The 17388-nt window shown below is 42.0% G+C and overlaps 1 long non-coding RNA gene across 1 annotated transcript; it reads right to left on the minus strand.

The window, feature by feature from the left end:
• Nucleotides 1-7413: 7413 nt before the first annotated feature.
• LOC129494678 (uncharacterized) lies at nucleotides 7414-14024 on the minus strand. The gene is made up of 3 exons (XR_008661376.1): nucleotides 13965-14024; nucleotides 11816-11850; nucleotides 7414-8544 (listed from the first exon to the last, which is right to left on the minus strand). It is a non-coding gene; the product is annotated as an uncharacterized LOC129494678 (long non-coding RNA).
• Between the last annotated feature and the right edge of the window lie 3364 nt (nucleotides 14025-17388).

Below are 17388 nucleotides of genomic sequence, written 5' to 3' on the forward strand. Positions count from 1 at the left end.
ATTTCAAATATTATACGGTCTCATTCATTTGGGGAATATAAAAAATAGTAAAAGGGAATAAAGGGGAAAGGAGAAAAAATGAGTGGGAAATATCAGAAAGGGAGACAGAACATGAGAGACTCCTAACTCTGGGAAACGAACTAGGGGTGGTGAAAAGGGAGGTGGGCGGGGGGTGGGGGTGACTGGGTGACGGGCACTGAGGGGGGCACTTGACGGGATGAGCACTGGGTGTTATTCTGTATGTTGGCAAATTGAACACCAATAAAAAAATAAATTAAAAAAATGAAATGTGAAAAATAATAAATAATAAAATATTTAAAAAATAAAATAATTTCAAAATAGAAGGATTTTAGGGACACCTGGATGGCTCAGCAGTTGGGTGTCTGCCTTCAGCTCAGGTCCTGAACCCGGGATCTGGGATCCTGAGTCCTACATCAGGCTCCTTTTGGGGAGCCTGCTTCTCCCTCTGCCTCTCTCTCTCTCTCTCTTATGAATGAATAAATAAATAAATAAATAAAATCTTTTTTAAAAATTAGAAGGATTTTAAAGTACAAAAATAAGAAAAGGAGATAGAGCCCTCATTCCCTTCCCACATGGCATTGAGTAAATTACTCCTTCAGAAGACCAGAACTGGTAAATGGGGAGTGACGGAGCAGCTGCAGGAACACATACCCTAATGGGAAATAGGAGCATGACCTAAGTAGGGGCATACTGAATGCTGAGACCCAAGATCAGTCTTGGAACTGGGCGTTGGGGCCCCACATGGTAGAGCCCACAGATCAAAGGAGAATATACTGATGGAAGAACACATGGAGGGCCACCTGGTTGGCTCAGTGTTGAGCGGCTGCCTTTGGTTCAGGTCATGATCTTGGGGTCCTGGGATTGAGTGTCACATCAAGCTCCCTGCTCAGTGGGGATTCTGCTTCTCCCTCTCCCTCTGCCCCTGCTTGTGTGCATCTCTTCTCTCTCTCTTTCAAATAAAGAAATAAAATCTAGGAAGAAAAGAGAAAGAAAGAAAAGAAAGAAAGAAAGAAAGAAAGAAAGAAAGAAAGAAAGAAAGAAAGAAGAAAGAAAGAAAGAAAGAAAGAAAGGAAAAGAAAGAAAAAGAAAGAGAAAAGAGAAAAAAGAAAAGAAAAAAGAGAAGAAAAGAAAAAGAAAGAAAAGAAAAAAGAAAAGAAAAGAAGAAAAGAAAAGAAAAAAAGAAAAGAAAAGAAAAGAAAAGAAAAGAAAAGAAAAGAAAAGAAAAGAAAAGAAAAAAGAAGGGATCCCTGGGTGGCGCAGCGGTTTGGCGCCTGCCTTTGGCCCAGGGCGCGATCCTGGAGACCCGGGATCGAATCCCACGTTGGGCTCCCGGTGCGTGGAGCCTGCTTCTCCCTCTGCCTGTGTCTCTGCCTCTCTCTCTCTCTCTCTGCGAGTATCATAAATAAATAAATTTAAAAAAAAGAAAAGAAAAGAACGAACACACGGGTACCATTATCACTCGAGACCCAGCACTCGGTGCCAATTTAGCACAATCTATACCCTTAGATATTTTTTTGTGTGATGCTCACTTCATTTAGGCTCCAGAGAGAGGTTTCCCCACGTCTCTTGCTCTTGTCCTTTCTCCTCAAAGTAAACGGTGACGGCCCTGGATATACTGTGTAGCTGTGTGGGCTGAGCTTCGCTCTCAGAGACAGACTTTGCTAAAGAGAGAATGTGCACAGAAGCACTTTGGTTAAAGAAAAAAACTAGTGTGACAAATCCTTCTTCTCTGAGAGTATGAATGAAATAGATACTTGCATCTTAAAGTCTCAGAGTATTGAATATCCATTTTTTTTACCTCATTTTGGCTCTACACGGAGAATTCAGTGATATTCACTAATTAGCATACTGTTCAACACTGATACACCTGGCAGCTGAGAAACATCTTATAGTATTAAGTAATTTATTTTATTCTTAAATCTGTGAGTATGTCTAGAAGTAATATGTGTGAAATTAGCTATTCATATTTTATACCGACAGATGGATATTAATTCTAGAATTATAATTGGTTTTACTTTTATAAAATGTTTGATAAGATTTAATTAAGCTTTCAAAATATGAAGTTAAAAATTCCAGCTTTAAATATTTTAAGTTTTTATATTTGTTGACTATAGTCAGTATCTTACCTTTTTAGTTTTAATAGATTATCTGGAATGTTTTAAAAGAAAAATATGTAAAGTCTACAATGACTCAAGAAATGTCTAATGTGACATTATTGTCAATAAGCCAAATTTTATGTGAAGTTTCAGGGTAATATTTTGCTGAAATTAAGAAAAACAAAATTCATAGCAAAGAACATAATGGTTTATTAGTTTGGCAAGCCTTTACTTCTCATCCAAACATCACTGACTCAGACATTGGCAATAAAAATTAAAATTCAGTGGTCTAATAATTCACAGGCTTTCAGTCATAAAACCATAGCTTGAGATAATTTTCAGTTTTGTTGTGATGTTATATATGTCAGGTTGAGAAGAAAGGAGGGTTTATTTAGTAGTTTGATTTTTAACTTTTAAAAATTTAGACATGTGGTCTATGGGACTCCATTAGTGTTTTTCTTGGGACACATAAAATTGTACTGAAAAGCAATTTAAAGCAGTAACTGGTATAAAGAAAAATAAGAAAAAGTTTTTAAATAAGCAATTTTTAACCTCAGAAAAAGCACAAAATAAGAAATACGCTTATAATATATTATGAGGTTTGATATATAGAATGTTGGCATAGGTATAGTGTAAATACTGAACATCCACTCAACCAAAAATTATGTTGAGAGGATAGAGAAGGGAAGCAGAGAGAATGGCAGGATGAGAGCTAAGTCCTGAGCTTTCCTAAGGGAAGTCATTACGTAAGATCTAAAATTGCTACTCCCCATTCCCCACAACGGAGGGATCCACCGTAATGCCTCTGCCAACAGAGAAATGGCAAGGTGCCCACAGGTGTAAGGCTAAGTCTAGAACCCAGAACTGGCTGCTGTTGCTAATAACTGAGCCCTCAGCGGTGGCATGCACCGGGGCAGTCAGGAAGACGGGAAGTCCATGAGGTTGAAAACATATCGTCTCCATCACTGACACCACGGCCAATGGTCGACAAGTCCATTTAGCAAGCACCAGGCTGGGTGGCGGCAAAACAGAACTGACATCCACAAAGTGGGTCGTCTTGAACATCTTAGTACCAAGTGCCTCTTCTGCAGTGGAGAATTTCTGCTGAGCATTTCATGAAAGAAAGAGGGATTAGAAGAAAGAAGTCAAGGGAGCATTTGCTTTTTACCTATTTTTTATTCTTATTTTTATTTATCCTTGTTTTTTTTAAGATCTTATTTATTTATTCATGAGAAACAGAAAGAGAGAGAGAGGGAGAGAGAGGCAGAGACACAGGCAGAGGGAGGAGAAGCAGGCTCCATGTAAGGAGCCCAACGTGGGACTCGATCCTGGGACTCCAGGATCACGCCCTGGGCTGGAGGCAGACGCTTAACCGCTGAGCCACCTGGGCATCCCTATTTATCCTTATTTTTAAATTCTTTTTATTTATTTTGTTTTAATTCTTAGCAATAAGAAAGTGTCACATATTACTCCTACAATCAAAAATAAATTTTCATAAAGTAATTTAACTATGGGAAAGTCGCCCTGCGACTTGATCATCACATTCACCTTGCTATGTGATGACCTCGTCTGCTGCTTGCTCATTTCTGTCATAAGGCTCTCCCTCTCCCACTGAGATTAGGTCTCTATCCATCCGCATTCTCAGTCTAGAAAGAGCAGCCAGCAAAGTGCTCTTTAAAGATTCTCATACGTCCTTCACTAACCCATTCCTGTGGCTAAACTAAACTGAGAGTCTTCCGGAATATATCAGGGGATCCATGACGGGTCCATGGGCAGATTGCATGACAGATCTAATCCCACACTCATATATCCTAAATTTTTTTATCCCTTCTTTTAGACCAAATTCTAACTATTCAATGATATTTGGGATTAGCCAGTTCAGTACCTTGTTAGAACTACAGCTGGCTGCCCAAGCAACCACAGTGACTAAAAGTGCAATCTTATCTATTAATTTGGCTTAATTCTAATCTTTGGAATCTAAATAATTCCATTTCCATTTTCCTGGTCAAGAACCCTCAAACCCATTCCTGCAAATATTCCCCATATTTTCATGACATAAATTATCACCAAGTGGATGTTCACACTCAACTATGGATGTGCCACAATTGAGAACTCTATTTCAGATAAACCTAGGAGTTTGGGGTTCTCCAAGCCTTGATTTGCCATATACCACTACTCAATTTGTCAATTCCCCCACTACCCCCCAATCTAGCCTAACCTACCATTCATATAAAATACTTGGTTAAGTATTTGAATTCATGTACTAATATAATTTTCCAAACCACGGAATCATTCTTTGTATTTGGTTTTCTGATACCTCAGCCCTATGACTATGAGCTATAAGAGATTTTTTTCAACCCTATCCCATAAAGGCTTGAGTGTCATTCCACTAAAGCAATATTTTTACAATTACAATTTTTACAATGTCAATCTTCTTGCTTTTAAATCATCCCAAGCCATTAAAAACATCCATCATGGCCCAATCACTCCTCTTCCCCTTTAAATTGGTCTATGGCAAGTTATCTGATTCCCCAGAACTTCCTCTTCAGTGAGTACACAGCCCAATATGACCATAGATAACTTGATTGCTATTTTGCCATTCTGTAGTAGGAATGTAGGAATGAATGCCACCTCACCATCAGGGAACATGAGAGGAAGCCTCCGCCCTTTGCCTTATCTATGTAACTACCATTTCACTGAAGCCATGTTACCTGCAGTTCACTGGGACCACTAGACAGTGAACTCCATGGGGGCACCAGGTCTTATAAATCACTGTATCCCCAGCACCTAGGCTGTACTTGACCCATAGTAGGCACCTAGTTAATACTTAATGAATAAATTAATAAAGCCAAATGTTAATTCCTTTAAGAAATTTTATTTGGTGCTTATTACATGTTTTTCCTTCTGGACTGAATCTCTCAAGACAGAAAATCTATCTTGATCTCAGATCTCAGGTAGGTTTGAGCACCAAGTTGGGTATAGAGATTAGTTTAAAAAAAAAAAGACAGAAATGGGGGCATCTTAGTGACCTGCCTTCGGACCAGATCACAATCCCAGGGTCATGGAATCGAGTCCCATGTTGGGCTCCCTGCTCCACCGGGAATTTGCTTCTCCCTCTCCCTCTGCCTGCAACTCCCCTGCTTGTGCTCTCTTTCTCCGTCAAATAAATAAAATCTTTAAAAAATTAAATTAAAATTTAAAAAGACAGAAACAGAGGCACTTAGTGGCTCAGTTTGGTTAAGTGTCCGACTCTTGATGTCAGCTCAGGTCATATCTCAGGGTCATGGGATCAAGCCCTGCATAGGGCTCCTCAGAGAGTATGGAACGTGCTTGAGGTTCTCTCCCTCTCTCCTTCTATAGCTCCCCCTGTGCTCTCTGTCAAATAAATAAATAAATCTTATTTAAAAAAAAAAAGAAACTTAACAACAAAGACACCTGGTAACCTTGTAACCAAGGTACAGGAAAGAACTCAAACAACGCATACAACAAAACCAACATCCCCACTACTATCATCAAGGGAGATACTGTGAAATAACTGTAAGCTTAGAAATTTACGGGCTTGTCTGCATAGGACTGTAGAAAAGTAGGAACAGCTTAGGTTGCTAACACCTGCAAAACTGGTCTCCCAAGAGATAAACTGCTTTACTTCTACAAAAAAAAAAAAAAAAAAAGTCTTCTTTGGAAATTGCCTGTATTTCTTTTTTTTTTTATCATTATAACAAAAGAGATTCTTTCAAATTTAAACTCACTAGGTATGAACAGGTATTCATAAAAATAACAATTACATCTGATAAATGTTAAGAGGCTGGCTATTAAGAATCCATGTACTTGTTAGGGCAAATCAGTTCAACAAAATTTCTGTTTTTCTAATATCAGAGACACTCCAGGAAAGGAGTGGAGGTAATTTTGGTGTAAAATAAACTTTGGTGGGAAAAAAAACACGTTTGGATGGATGGGGGCAATGTGATAATTAGGGTAAGTTGGCACTGCACACTGCGAAGCAGAGGAGAGCAGGTAAGAGCGGTGAAAGATGTAAGGACAAAATATCACAATTTACAAACCGCCTGGGTTGCTTCAAGACTTAGAACAAAACATCTTTTCCTCTTGTTTCTGCACCTCACTCTTTGCTCACCAATTAGTGTTTCAGTTCACCTGCTTCTAATATTAAGGATTACAGGAAGGATTCTGGGAGGCTTCTTTTGAACATGAGCTACACTAAGCACGATGGTGCATACCCAGTGCTCCAACTGGTACTGCTGAGGCAGCAATCAACTTTCTGCCACTTTGGAAGATCTAGAGTTCTCAGAAAAGTCTTGTGATGATTTCAACACCTGAATAAATTACCTGACATAGAGCTAAAAACAGTTCGGTGAATGCATATGGAACACAAAACTGATTAGCCTCAGTCAAGGGGGAAAAAATCACGAACACAACCACTTTTTATTAATTACTGTATTGTCACTCTATAAAAATATGGTAGCTATTCCATTAAAAAAAAGTTCCACTACACTGAATTAGAATCAGTGTAGTGGAACTACAAATTTGTTTAATTTTTTTTTAGAGATTCTATTTATTTATTCATAAGAGACACACAGAGAGAGGCAGAGACAGGCAGAGGGAGAAGCAGGCTCCCTGCGGGGAGCCCGACGTGGGACTCGATCCCAGGACCCCAGGGTCATGACCTGAGCTGAAGGCAGACGCTCAAATGCTGAGCCACCCAGGTGCCCCTAGAGTCACTTTGCTGAATTCTAGGAATAATTTAATTTCATCACTTTTTGAGGAAATGTATATAAAATTACCCCCTCGCTTTCTGACATGCCGATTATAACATGCCATGATTCAGTGCACAGCCTGTCTTTTTATTTTCTCTTCAGTCTATGGACATTTGCTTCATAAATAACAAAAGCAGAACTAAACACAGAAATAATTCTCAACTTCTTTCCTTCCAGTAGAAAAATTTTCCATTTCTCCATCAAGAAACCAACGTTTAGAGGAAATGTAGGGTAGCAAAAAAAAGTCACTTTATTCCTATTTTAAAAAGAACTAAAAGTGAAAGGAAAATGGTAATCATTATTTCCTTAGTTCTCCTATATGATTTGACTTTTAGTAACCACAACTCCTATGTCCAGTACAGATTTTTTAATAATAAATTTATTTTTTATTGGTGTTCAATTTGCCAACATACAGAATAACACCCAGTGCTCATCCCGTCAAGTGCCCCCCTCAGTGCCCGTCACCCATTCACCCCCACCCCCCGCCCTCCTCCCCTTCCACCACCCCTAGTTCATTTCCCAGAGTTAGGAGTCTTTATGTTCTGTCTCCCTTTCTGATATTTCCCACACATCTCTTCTCCCTTCCCTTATATTCCCTTTCACTATTATTTATATTCCCCAAATGAAAGAATATATAATGTTTGTCCTTCTCTGATTGACTTACTTCACTCAGCATAATACCCTCCAGTTCCCTCCACGTCAAAGCAAATGGTGGGTATTTGTCGTTTCTAATGGCTGAGGAATATTCCATTGTATACATGAACCACATCTTCTTTATCCATTCATCTTTCGATGGACACTGAGGCTCCTTCCACAGTTTGGCTATTGTGGCCATTGCTGCTAGAAACATCAGGGTGCAGGTGTCCCGGCGTTTCATTGCATCTCTATCTTTGGGGTAAATCCCCAGCAGTGCAATTGCTGGGTCGTAGGGCAGGTCTATTCTTAACTCTTTGAGGAACCTCCACACAGTTTTCCAGAGCGGCTGCACCAGTTCACATTCCCACCAACAGTGCAGGAGGGTTCCCTTTTCTCCGCATCCTCTCCAACATTTGTGGTTTCCTGCCTTGTTAATTTTCCCCATTCTCACTGGTGTGAGGTGGGATCTCATTGTGTCCAGTACAGATTAAAGGAAACCTTACATTTAGACCATTTTAATTTTTCAGGGGATGTAAATTCTATCAGGAATAAAATGTTGATTTATCTTTACTTGAATTTCTGTGTTTACCATAAAAAGAAAAGTCACCAGGCACTGCTTAGAAAAAGACTTGAGGAAATGGAGAGATGCATCGTATCTGTGATGAGAAAACTGGCCGTGCGATCACTGTGGTTCTAGCCAATTAGTATCTCTGAATTTCTGAGTCACCTGCCATCATCTCTATACATCACCTACAGAGTCCAGACATCACATTCTCTTTGGAGTTTCCTTTGCCTAAAAAAGACCCTTTCTTTGACATTTTCTGTTCTTGGTAAGATACAGCACTTTTCCTCAGATCACACCAGACCAAGGGGAAGGTCACATCGCCGTAAGTCTCTGACACAGATTCTTGCCTCCGCGTGCACCTGAACAGCTCTGGGTGCCCCAGTGACTGCTTCATGGATGCTCTACAGAAGAATCCACTTGTTACCCATTAGCTGGAATCATTTCACTCCTCCTGCTGATGGATAAAACAGTGGACAGGCCGTCATGCCCACTGATGGCGCTACAGCTATTGGGACCCACCCACAGGTCCCAGCGCTGAGGGACCTGCCAGTGTCTGTGCCATGGCTCCTATCCTTGAGACTTCCAAAGCCTTGCCACTAATGCTGCTGACTCCTCTGTTTTCAGGGACAGCCACCATAATTTCTGCACCATTTTTCTCGGCAGCTACCGTATTTTATCATACCGAGTCGGACAGCGGGGCTGTAGAACTATACGCCTAGACCTCTGCTATACTCAAACCATCTGTCTACCACACCACTAGCTGACTGTCCTTAAATAAAATATAGGCTCCTGAAAAGTCTTCTTTATTTTAAAGAATTATGCATTTGCTCTGCCTTTTTAGGAAGAAATTCATCTTCAGTTGATAAAGAAAAGCTCTTCCTTATTGAAGAGTGCTAGATAATGATAATAAACATAGCGGGGATAATAAAATCAGAAAATCACTGTTTGGCAACCCCTGCCCCCCCCGAGTAAAATAATTGATTTAGGAAACAATTACCAGGGGATATTTAAAAAATAGCAAGTAAAACAAATATGGCAAAATCCTAGCACGTAGTGAATTAAGTAGTAGGTAAATTCTTTCAACTTTCCATACAATTGAAATTTTTTCAGTAAAAAGTTGGAGCAGGGGTAAAATCTCCCCTGATTTACAGTGAAGTGAGTCTCTTCTATGGGAATTGGTATTCCCTTATGTACAAAACCCTGGAGTCAGCTAGGCATGCCCAAGATATATGGACTTCTGCGGAGAACACAGTTTAAGCCTGAGCTGAGAACCTTGCGAGACTGACTCATAATTTTTGCGGATGCCTTCCTTTCCCCCATCCTTTCAGTTCTGCTTTAGAATTGTTTTCCCCTCCCATCTGTTTTAAGAGCAAACCTTGAAAACAAATATGAATTTATAACTACATTGTCAAAACAGGGAGCAATCTAGAACCATCTGGGAAGCTTTCTCAAAATACACGCATCCAGAGCCTAACCCTTTGATGTTTCAATTCACTAGTTCTTGGGTGGGGCCTGGAAATATGATTTTTTAAAAAAGATTTTATTTATGGGACACCTAGGTGGCTCCGCAAGTGATTGTCTGCCTTTGGCCCAGGGGTGATCCCAGGTCCTGGGATTGAGTCCCACATCGGGCTCCCTGCATGGAGCCCGCTTCTCCCTCTGCCTATGTCGTCTCTCTCTCTTGGGGTCTGTCATGAATAAATAAATAAAATCTTTAAAATATATATATAGGGATCCCTGGGTGGCGCAGCGGTTTGGCGCCTGCCTTTGGCCCAGGGCGCGATCCTGGAGACCTGGGATCGAGTCCCACATCAGGCTCCTGGTGCATGGAGCCTGCTTCTCCCTCTGCCTGTGTCTCTGCCTCTCTCTCTATCTGTGTGACTGTCACAAATAAAAAAAAAATAAAATATATATATATATATATATATATATATATATATATATATACACACACACATCAGGCTCTCTGCTCAGTGGGGAGCCTACTTCATCGACTGAGCCACCCAGGTGCCCTGTAGGAATATGATTTTGAAATAGTCTCCAGATAACTCTGATATACTTCATTAAAACAGAGAGGTGTTTCTTTGAAACTAAGGCTTTTACCTAAAGAATCTATATACAGAAGAAAGAATGGGGGTAGATTTAGAAATGGAAAAGATAAATATCAAATTAGGAAACTAAAAAATATATGGATTAAGGGAGATAATTGGGTGAAACAATTAATATGATTCCTGACATATAGCAGGTATTTAAGACATGATAGCTATTATGTTTTAGTAGCTAATGTGTCACTCCTTGGCCTCTTCTATGGAGACTAGTCAATATGGGAAAAGATGACAAGAATAAATAAAATACTTGTCATGACCTATGTGAATTCAGTACTGTAAAAAGATAGCTAACACAAATACAGTAATCCACCCTACATTACTGGGTTTGTAATACTTCATGGTCAATGTCAAATTCTTAAGATGGGTTTTTTTAAAATTTTATTTATTTATGATAGTCACAGAGAGAGAGAGAGGCAGAGATATAGGCAGAGGGAGAAGCAGGCTCCATGCACCGGGAGCCTGACGTGGGATTCGATCCCGGGTCTCCAGGATCGTGCCCTGGGCCAAAGGCAGGCGCCAAACCGCTGCGCCACCCAGGGATCCCCAAGATGGGTTTTTAAAAATAAAGATACAGTGTGTACCAGAAAATGCCATGTATAAAATTCCCCAGGATGTAATAACTATCCAGTAGCTCCAAGGTCATTACGATGGTGTAAGAAAAAAAAGACTTTGAGTGTAATAAATAATACTTTCTGCTCAGCTAGTCACAAATGATACACTGGGGTTGACATAGTTCAAAAACCTTATGTTCATATTATTAGTTGATAAACTATATAAGATGCGACCATATTTAAGGTGAAGCTATTTGCTCTGGGTCTTCCATTTGTTTATTTAACTTTCCACTTTCTTTGGTTTCTTTATGTAACAATCTAAGAGTACAAGTACAGATTTTCTACATGGACAATCTGCACACCTTTTACTTCATTTTCTTGTCTTACTTATTCCATTGGCTAGGGCTTCCAGGATGATGTTGAAAAGGAGGGGTGACGAGAGTCATCCTCGCCTTGTTCCTGATCTTAGTTGGAAAGTTTCAAGTTTCTCACCAGTAAGCATGCTGTTCACTGTAGGGGTTTTTGTTTTGTTTTGTTTGTTTAGATTTTTAAAAATTTATTTATTCATGAGAGACACAGAGAGGCAGAGGCACAGGCAGGGGGAGAAGCAGGCTCCCTGTGGGGAGCCCGATGTGGGACTCGATCCCAGGACCCCGGGGTCACACCCTGAGCCGGAGGCAGGTGCTTAACCACTGAGCCACCGAGGTGCCCCTGGCATGTCCCTTTTAGTCCTCTATCATCTCTTAGCACTTCAACAACTTCCTGCATATCTTACTACTTGCATTTTCCCCAAAATATCAAGTTCTGTCATATGCCTATGTATGCATAGGGGCTTTTCTGTGTTCCTAAAGTATCCTTTTCTAACCTATATTTATCCTACTAAACTCAGCTTTCCAGAGAAGCCTTTCATGATGTCTCCAGGCAGTTTCCCTGACCCATTCATCTTATACAAAAGAAAAACAACATTGTTTTTTAAAATTATAAGAAAAAATCCAAACTTTTAAAGCTATTTAAAATTTTCCCTGTAATTCAAGATGTACAATGAAATAAACTATAAAATACTGACCTGGTTGTAGATTGTGTCCTTTATAAATTCAGAATCTAAGACAGATAGACAGACAAACTCATTTTGACACAGCATATCAACAATGACACAAACACTGAAAAATAAAGTATCATTTTAAGATAAAGGTTAAGTATACATTAAGACTGAAGGCAAACTTGGGTGCTCATTTAGGTATACCTGGATACTTAGGTGTATCACTTCCTCAGAAGTGTACTGTATAGAACATTGGAGTCCTTTTGTTTCTTTTTGTTATTCTGAATGGTTGAGAGCTTAAACCCTGGAGTCAGACTTGGGGCAGACATCAGTTAGAATCTGTTAGACCTTGAGCAAGTGATTAAGCCATCTCAGTTTTCCCATGGATAAAAATAAATAGTAACTAGTGGTGATGGTAAATGATGGTAATGATATCACTTGAATTATTGAAAATAATGTCATTAAATAGACCTCTCTTTCACCTCATGTAAAGTGTTTTGGAAAAAAATTTTTTTTTTTACCATGAATCCTAGTACCCTGCAAATAATAACCTGTCAAAACCATTCTCCAACATAATCTCTCTTTATTCTCTTTTAAAACTTTGCCAAAACAGTAGAATATGGGCTGGATGGAGCCACATTTCAAGTAGAATAATCTTTCTGAACCCAAAACTTTCCTTTTAGTAGTCATTAAAAATAAATCATGCCTAGAAAAATAATTGCTCAGAATTATAGGTTCCCCCAGACATATTTTGCAGGGAAACATAATGGTTTTGAGTATCTCAGAGATGTGGATACGAGAAAACAGGCAAGACAAAGATTTGGATCATCTAGTCATATGTGATATTAAGGGCTGAAATACGTCCCATATTCCTATGTTGAAGTCCTAACCTCCATAACCTTACAATGTGAAGAGCCTTTTTTTTTTTTTTGAGACAGGGTCTTTAAGGAGGTAATTAAGGTAACATGACATCATTATGGTGGACCCTAATCCAATATAACTGGTGTCCTTGTAAGAAGGGGAAATGTGGACACAGACGCAGACAGAGAGAAGACAATGTGAAAACACAGGAAGAAGACGGCCACCCAGAAGCCAAGGAGCAAGGCCCGCACAGAGTCTTCCTTCAGGCTCCTTAGAAGAAGCCAACTCGGCTGACTCTGGATCTTGGACTTCTCGCCTCTAGAACTAAGAAAAATAAACTCCTGTTATTTACGCCATCCAGCCCGTGGTACCTTGCCGTGTAAGCCCTAGCAAGCTAACACATGTAGAAGGGAATACTGGAATGTAAGCTCCACAAGTCTTTTTTTTGTTGATTGATGTATCCCAACTACCTAGAGCAACGCCTGGCACATAACAAGTGCGCAACAAATATTTGTTCAGTGAACTTCTTAATAAATAAAGCAGATTAATAAAATCCTTCCTATAGATGCTCTATTAAATACCATCAGTGTTTCAGTAATGCTTTTTATTCTCAGAAGACCTGAGAACCCGGACTCCCAGTGCTCTAACGCTGTGGTTTAAATGGTCGGCTGCCACACCCAAGTATACAAAATCCTCTGGTGAAACTCTTGGTATGATTCAATTCCAGGAGTAATTTCTTAAAGACAAGAGCTAATAAGATAAAAATGCTGCTGTAATACAATAAATCTGAATCAGTCGACATTGAGAAACAGATCAAACTTGTTAGTCCCATCCTGGGGAAAATATCACAAACAGATGTAACCTGCTCATATTTGCTGTTCCCTCAAAAGTATATGATTAGCTGATTTCACTAAAGACACTGAGAACAGCCTGGATTCACAAATTAAAGGAAAAAAAAAGGATCCCCCTGTTGTTCTTATTAAAGCATGTCTTGTGTGGACACAGGAAAAAGACAGATTAAATTTCCTCTGACTTATTCAATTACATGGCTTCGTGGTGCATGTATGTCTTTAAACCAAATCTATGCCTCACTCTTACCACTATCACCATCAATCAATACTTAATTTCATTCCCTGAATATGCTAGGGAAATAGCAGCAAAATAAAACATAAAAGAAATATGAAATCTATATTCTGATTCTAACTTATTTGCAAACATCATTTATTAACAGCCAGAACAAAAAATTCACCAATTGTAATAGTTATTGAAGTAAAGAACAAATTAAAAGAAAAAAATTAATTTCCTTACAACTTACAGCCCATTGACTGGTCCTTGAGACTCATAGAGTGACCTTCCTCTAGAAGCTCAATTGCTTCCATGTTTATATTCTGCTAAGGACAAAAGGCAATTTTAGCTTAATATTATCCCAAACTCTAGGATCCTGTAAGTCTACTTTAATATTTAAAAATTCCTTTGGAAACTTGCTTTATCTCTACTCACCCAAGCTATATGTTAGCAATCATCATCCAAGCAGATGGCCCATGACTGAAGGGTTTCATGACTAAGGTTTTACTAGACAGTAATAAATGACTTTTTCCTAACAATAGCTAGTGCCCTTCGAGGCCCTAGAAATCTTGCTTCCAAAATTCCTTGGAGATTTACACTATCCCCGACCCATTCCCAAATTGAAAGTATATAATCAATCACCCATCACAACCCTAGTGCAGCTCTTTCTGCCCATGGGTATTGTTCCCATGCTTTAACAAAACCATCTTTTTGCACCAAAGATGTCTGAAGAATTCTTTCTTGGCCATTCTTTCTTTTTTACTACAAACCCAAACATTTCCACAGCAGTTCTGGTAGAGGCGATAAGATTGTAAGTAATTCTTTCCTTGAATTATTTGTAATTTTATATAAGTCTTCATTTTTAAAACAGGTTTCAAAAACCTTTCTAACTTCTAATCGTCACTGGAAGAAAATTTAGGATTAGAAACTCGCCTAAAGGAAGAGGATGATATGCTAATATTTATTTTTAAACTGAATTTAATTCCATTTGATGTGGAAAACAAAGGTAGGAGAAAAATTATGAAATTTCCTTACTACTTACAGCCCACTGGCAAGTCCTTGAAACACTCAAAGTGACCTTCCTCTGGGAACTCAGCTGCCTCAACGTTACTACTTTGCTAAGGGCAAAAGGCAATCTTAGGCTAACCCCCAGCATCCTGTAAGTCTACTTCGACACATAAAAATTCCTCTGGAAGCTTCCTTTATTGTACCTGCCAAGACATGTGTTGGCAATCATCCTCCAAGCATTTGACACACTGATAGACATTTGAAGAGTCTCCCAACTTTTTACAAAACAGTAATAAATGACGTCTTCCTAACAATAGCCAGCCCCCTCAGGATCCTGGAAAGCTTGTTTCCAAAATACCTTGGGAGGCGGACACCATGCCTAACCCCCTCCCAACCTGACAGTATATACTGGGCCACTCCTTAGGACCCCAGCGTAGCTCTTTCTGCTCACAGGTCCAGTCTCCCTGCTTTAATAAAATCATCTTTTTGCACCAAAGACATCTCAAGAATTCTCTCTTGGCTGTCAGCTTAGAACCCTAACATCTTCCCTAATCACATTTATACAGAATACGCGTGAAAAAGCCAGAATATACCAGTTTCCATGGGCAGGCAAAATTCAGCATCTTAAAATCAAAATCTGGAAACATCCATCCTGAAAGTAACTTAAAGATCAAGTCAAAGCTTGTTCTTAGTTTTGGGCCTGGAATTAGCTCCTGGACTGATGCAATCTGAAACCAGAGACAACGAGTGTTTACCAAAGTCTTTGTCCCAAAGGGAGAGAAACCTCTTGTAAGTCTCCCAGAGTGATGCTGTTGGGATTGCTTTGAGACCTGGGCAAAGGTGGCAAGCAGGAGCACAAACATCAAAATCACTTTGCAACATTTTTCCTTTCCAGCAGAATGAAAGCCAAGTAGTTTTTCATGATATGCAATTTGCAATCAAGCCCTCCTCTACAGAAGGATTTAATTAGCTGCTGGTGTATTTGGTCCTTTTTCCTGGGAACCACAGCATAAACAGGAAGCACATGCCTCTGGGGCTTATTGGTTGCAGAACGGAAAAAATGAAGCTGTGGATTTTCTCAAGGATGATTTAGAGAGGAAAGATCATTAAACTACTGGACTCCCCCCCTTATCTTCTCCACGAGGCTTATAAACCAAATGAGCGCACAGCTGTGCTCCAGAGGCAGGAAAACAGTTCTTCGCCCGTACTGACTGGCAGTCAGCTAGGCCGGGCCTTGGGCGTTAGCGCACGGGGCGTTAGCATGTCAGGCGTTAGCGCACCAAGTTAGTGCATCCAGCGTTAGCGCACCGGGCGTTATTGTAACGGGCGTTAGCGCACCAGGTTAGTGCATCGGGCGTTAGTACATCAGGCGTTAGCTCACCAGGTTAGCGCACTGGTCGTTAGCGCACCAGGCGTTAGTACATCAGGCGTTAGCGCACCAGGCATTAGCGCACCTGTCGTTAGCGCACGGTCGTTAGCGCACCAGGTTAACGCCCCGGACGTTAGCGCACCAGGTTAGTGCATGGTCGTTAGCGCACTAGGCGTTAGCGCACCAGGCATTAGCGCACCCGTCGTTAGCGCATGGTCGTTAGCGCACCAGGTTAGTGCATGGTCGTTAGCACACCAGGCGTTAGCGCACCAGGCATTAGCGCACCCGTCCTTAGCGCATGGTCGTTAGCGCACCAGGTTAGCGCCCCGGGCGTTAGCGCGCCCTATCCGTGGCCGAGCAGGGCAGTCACGCCCCAAGCCCTGTGGGAACTGCGCGCTCCTTCCCGCGCTCAGCCCCAGGCTCGCCGCTGAAATCAGAACGCCCACCCACCCTGTCACGCTAACCACTCGGCACAAGCGCTGGGTATTCACCAAGCAGACACCGAAGCGCATTAAAAAGAGGAAAAATGTTCTCCTCACAGGCGAATCTCTGAGGAACTGGCCGCCTCTCCCGCAGCGGTGGCCGCGCCCCCTGCACGGAGGCTGGGGGGGGGGGGGGCAGGGCCTTCCCGGCACACTCCCTGCGGCTCCCGGAGCCCGTGATAGTGATACTCGGACCCTGGTGCCTTTGGCGGGTGTGGCTTCCCGCCACACCCACACCCCTGCCGGGGCGGCCCCACGGGAGCGGGAGGCCGGGACGCGCTGCGGGCCGGAGCTGGGGCTCCCCTCCGCCCTCTGCCCCGCCCGCCCCAGGCTCACACCCGCCCTCCCCGCGGGGGCCTCCCGGTGCCCCTACTGAAGTGCGCGGCCCGCGGGGAGGGTCCTGGGGGGGCCCTAGAGGGGGTCCTCTGGGAGGGTCCTGGGGGGGTCCTCGGGGAGGGTCTTGGGGGGTCCTGGGGGTAGGATCCTCGGGGGAGGGTCCTGGGGAGAGTGTCCTTGGGGGGGCCCTAGAGAGGGTCCTGGGGGGGTCCTCGGGGAGGGCCTTGGGGGGTCCTGGGGGGAGGGTCCTGGGAGAGGGTGGGGGGGGAAGTCCTGGGGAGGATCCGGCTGTCTCGCCCCAGTCCCCGGCGGGCGCGTCGAGGTGCCCCTAGGGGTCGCGGGGCGGGGGTGAGACGGCGGCGGGCGGACTGGCCGGATCCGCCCCCCGAAGACCCCGCCCCGAGGACCGGGAGGCGCGGCGCGGACGCACGGCCCTCTCCGGGATTCTCCCGCTGCGGCTCCACCGCGTCGCGCCCCTC

Source organism: Nyctereutes procyonoides, unplaced genomic scaffold, assembly GCF_905146905.1.
Source record: "Nyctereutes procyonoides isolate TBG_1078 unplaced genomic scaffold, NYPRO_anot_genome, whole genome shotgun sequence".
NCBI classification, from domain to species: Eukaryota; Metazoa; Chordata; class Mammalia; order Carnivora; family Canidae; genus Nyctereutes; species Nyctereutes procyonoides.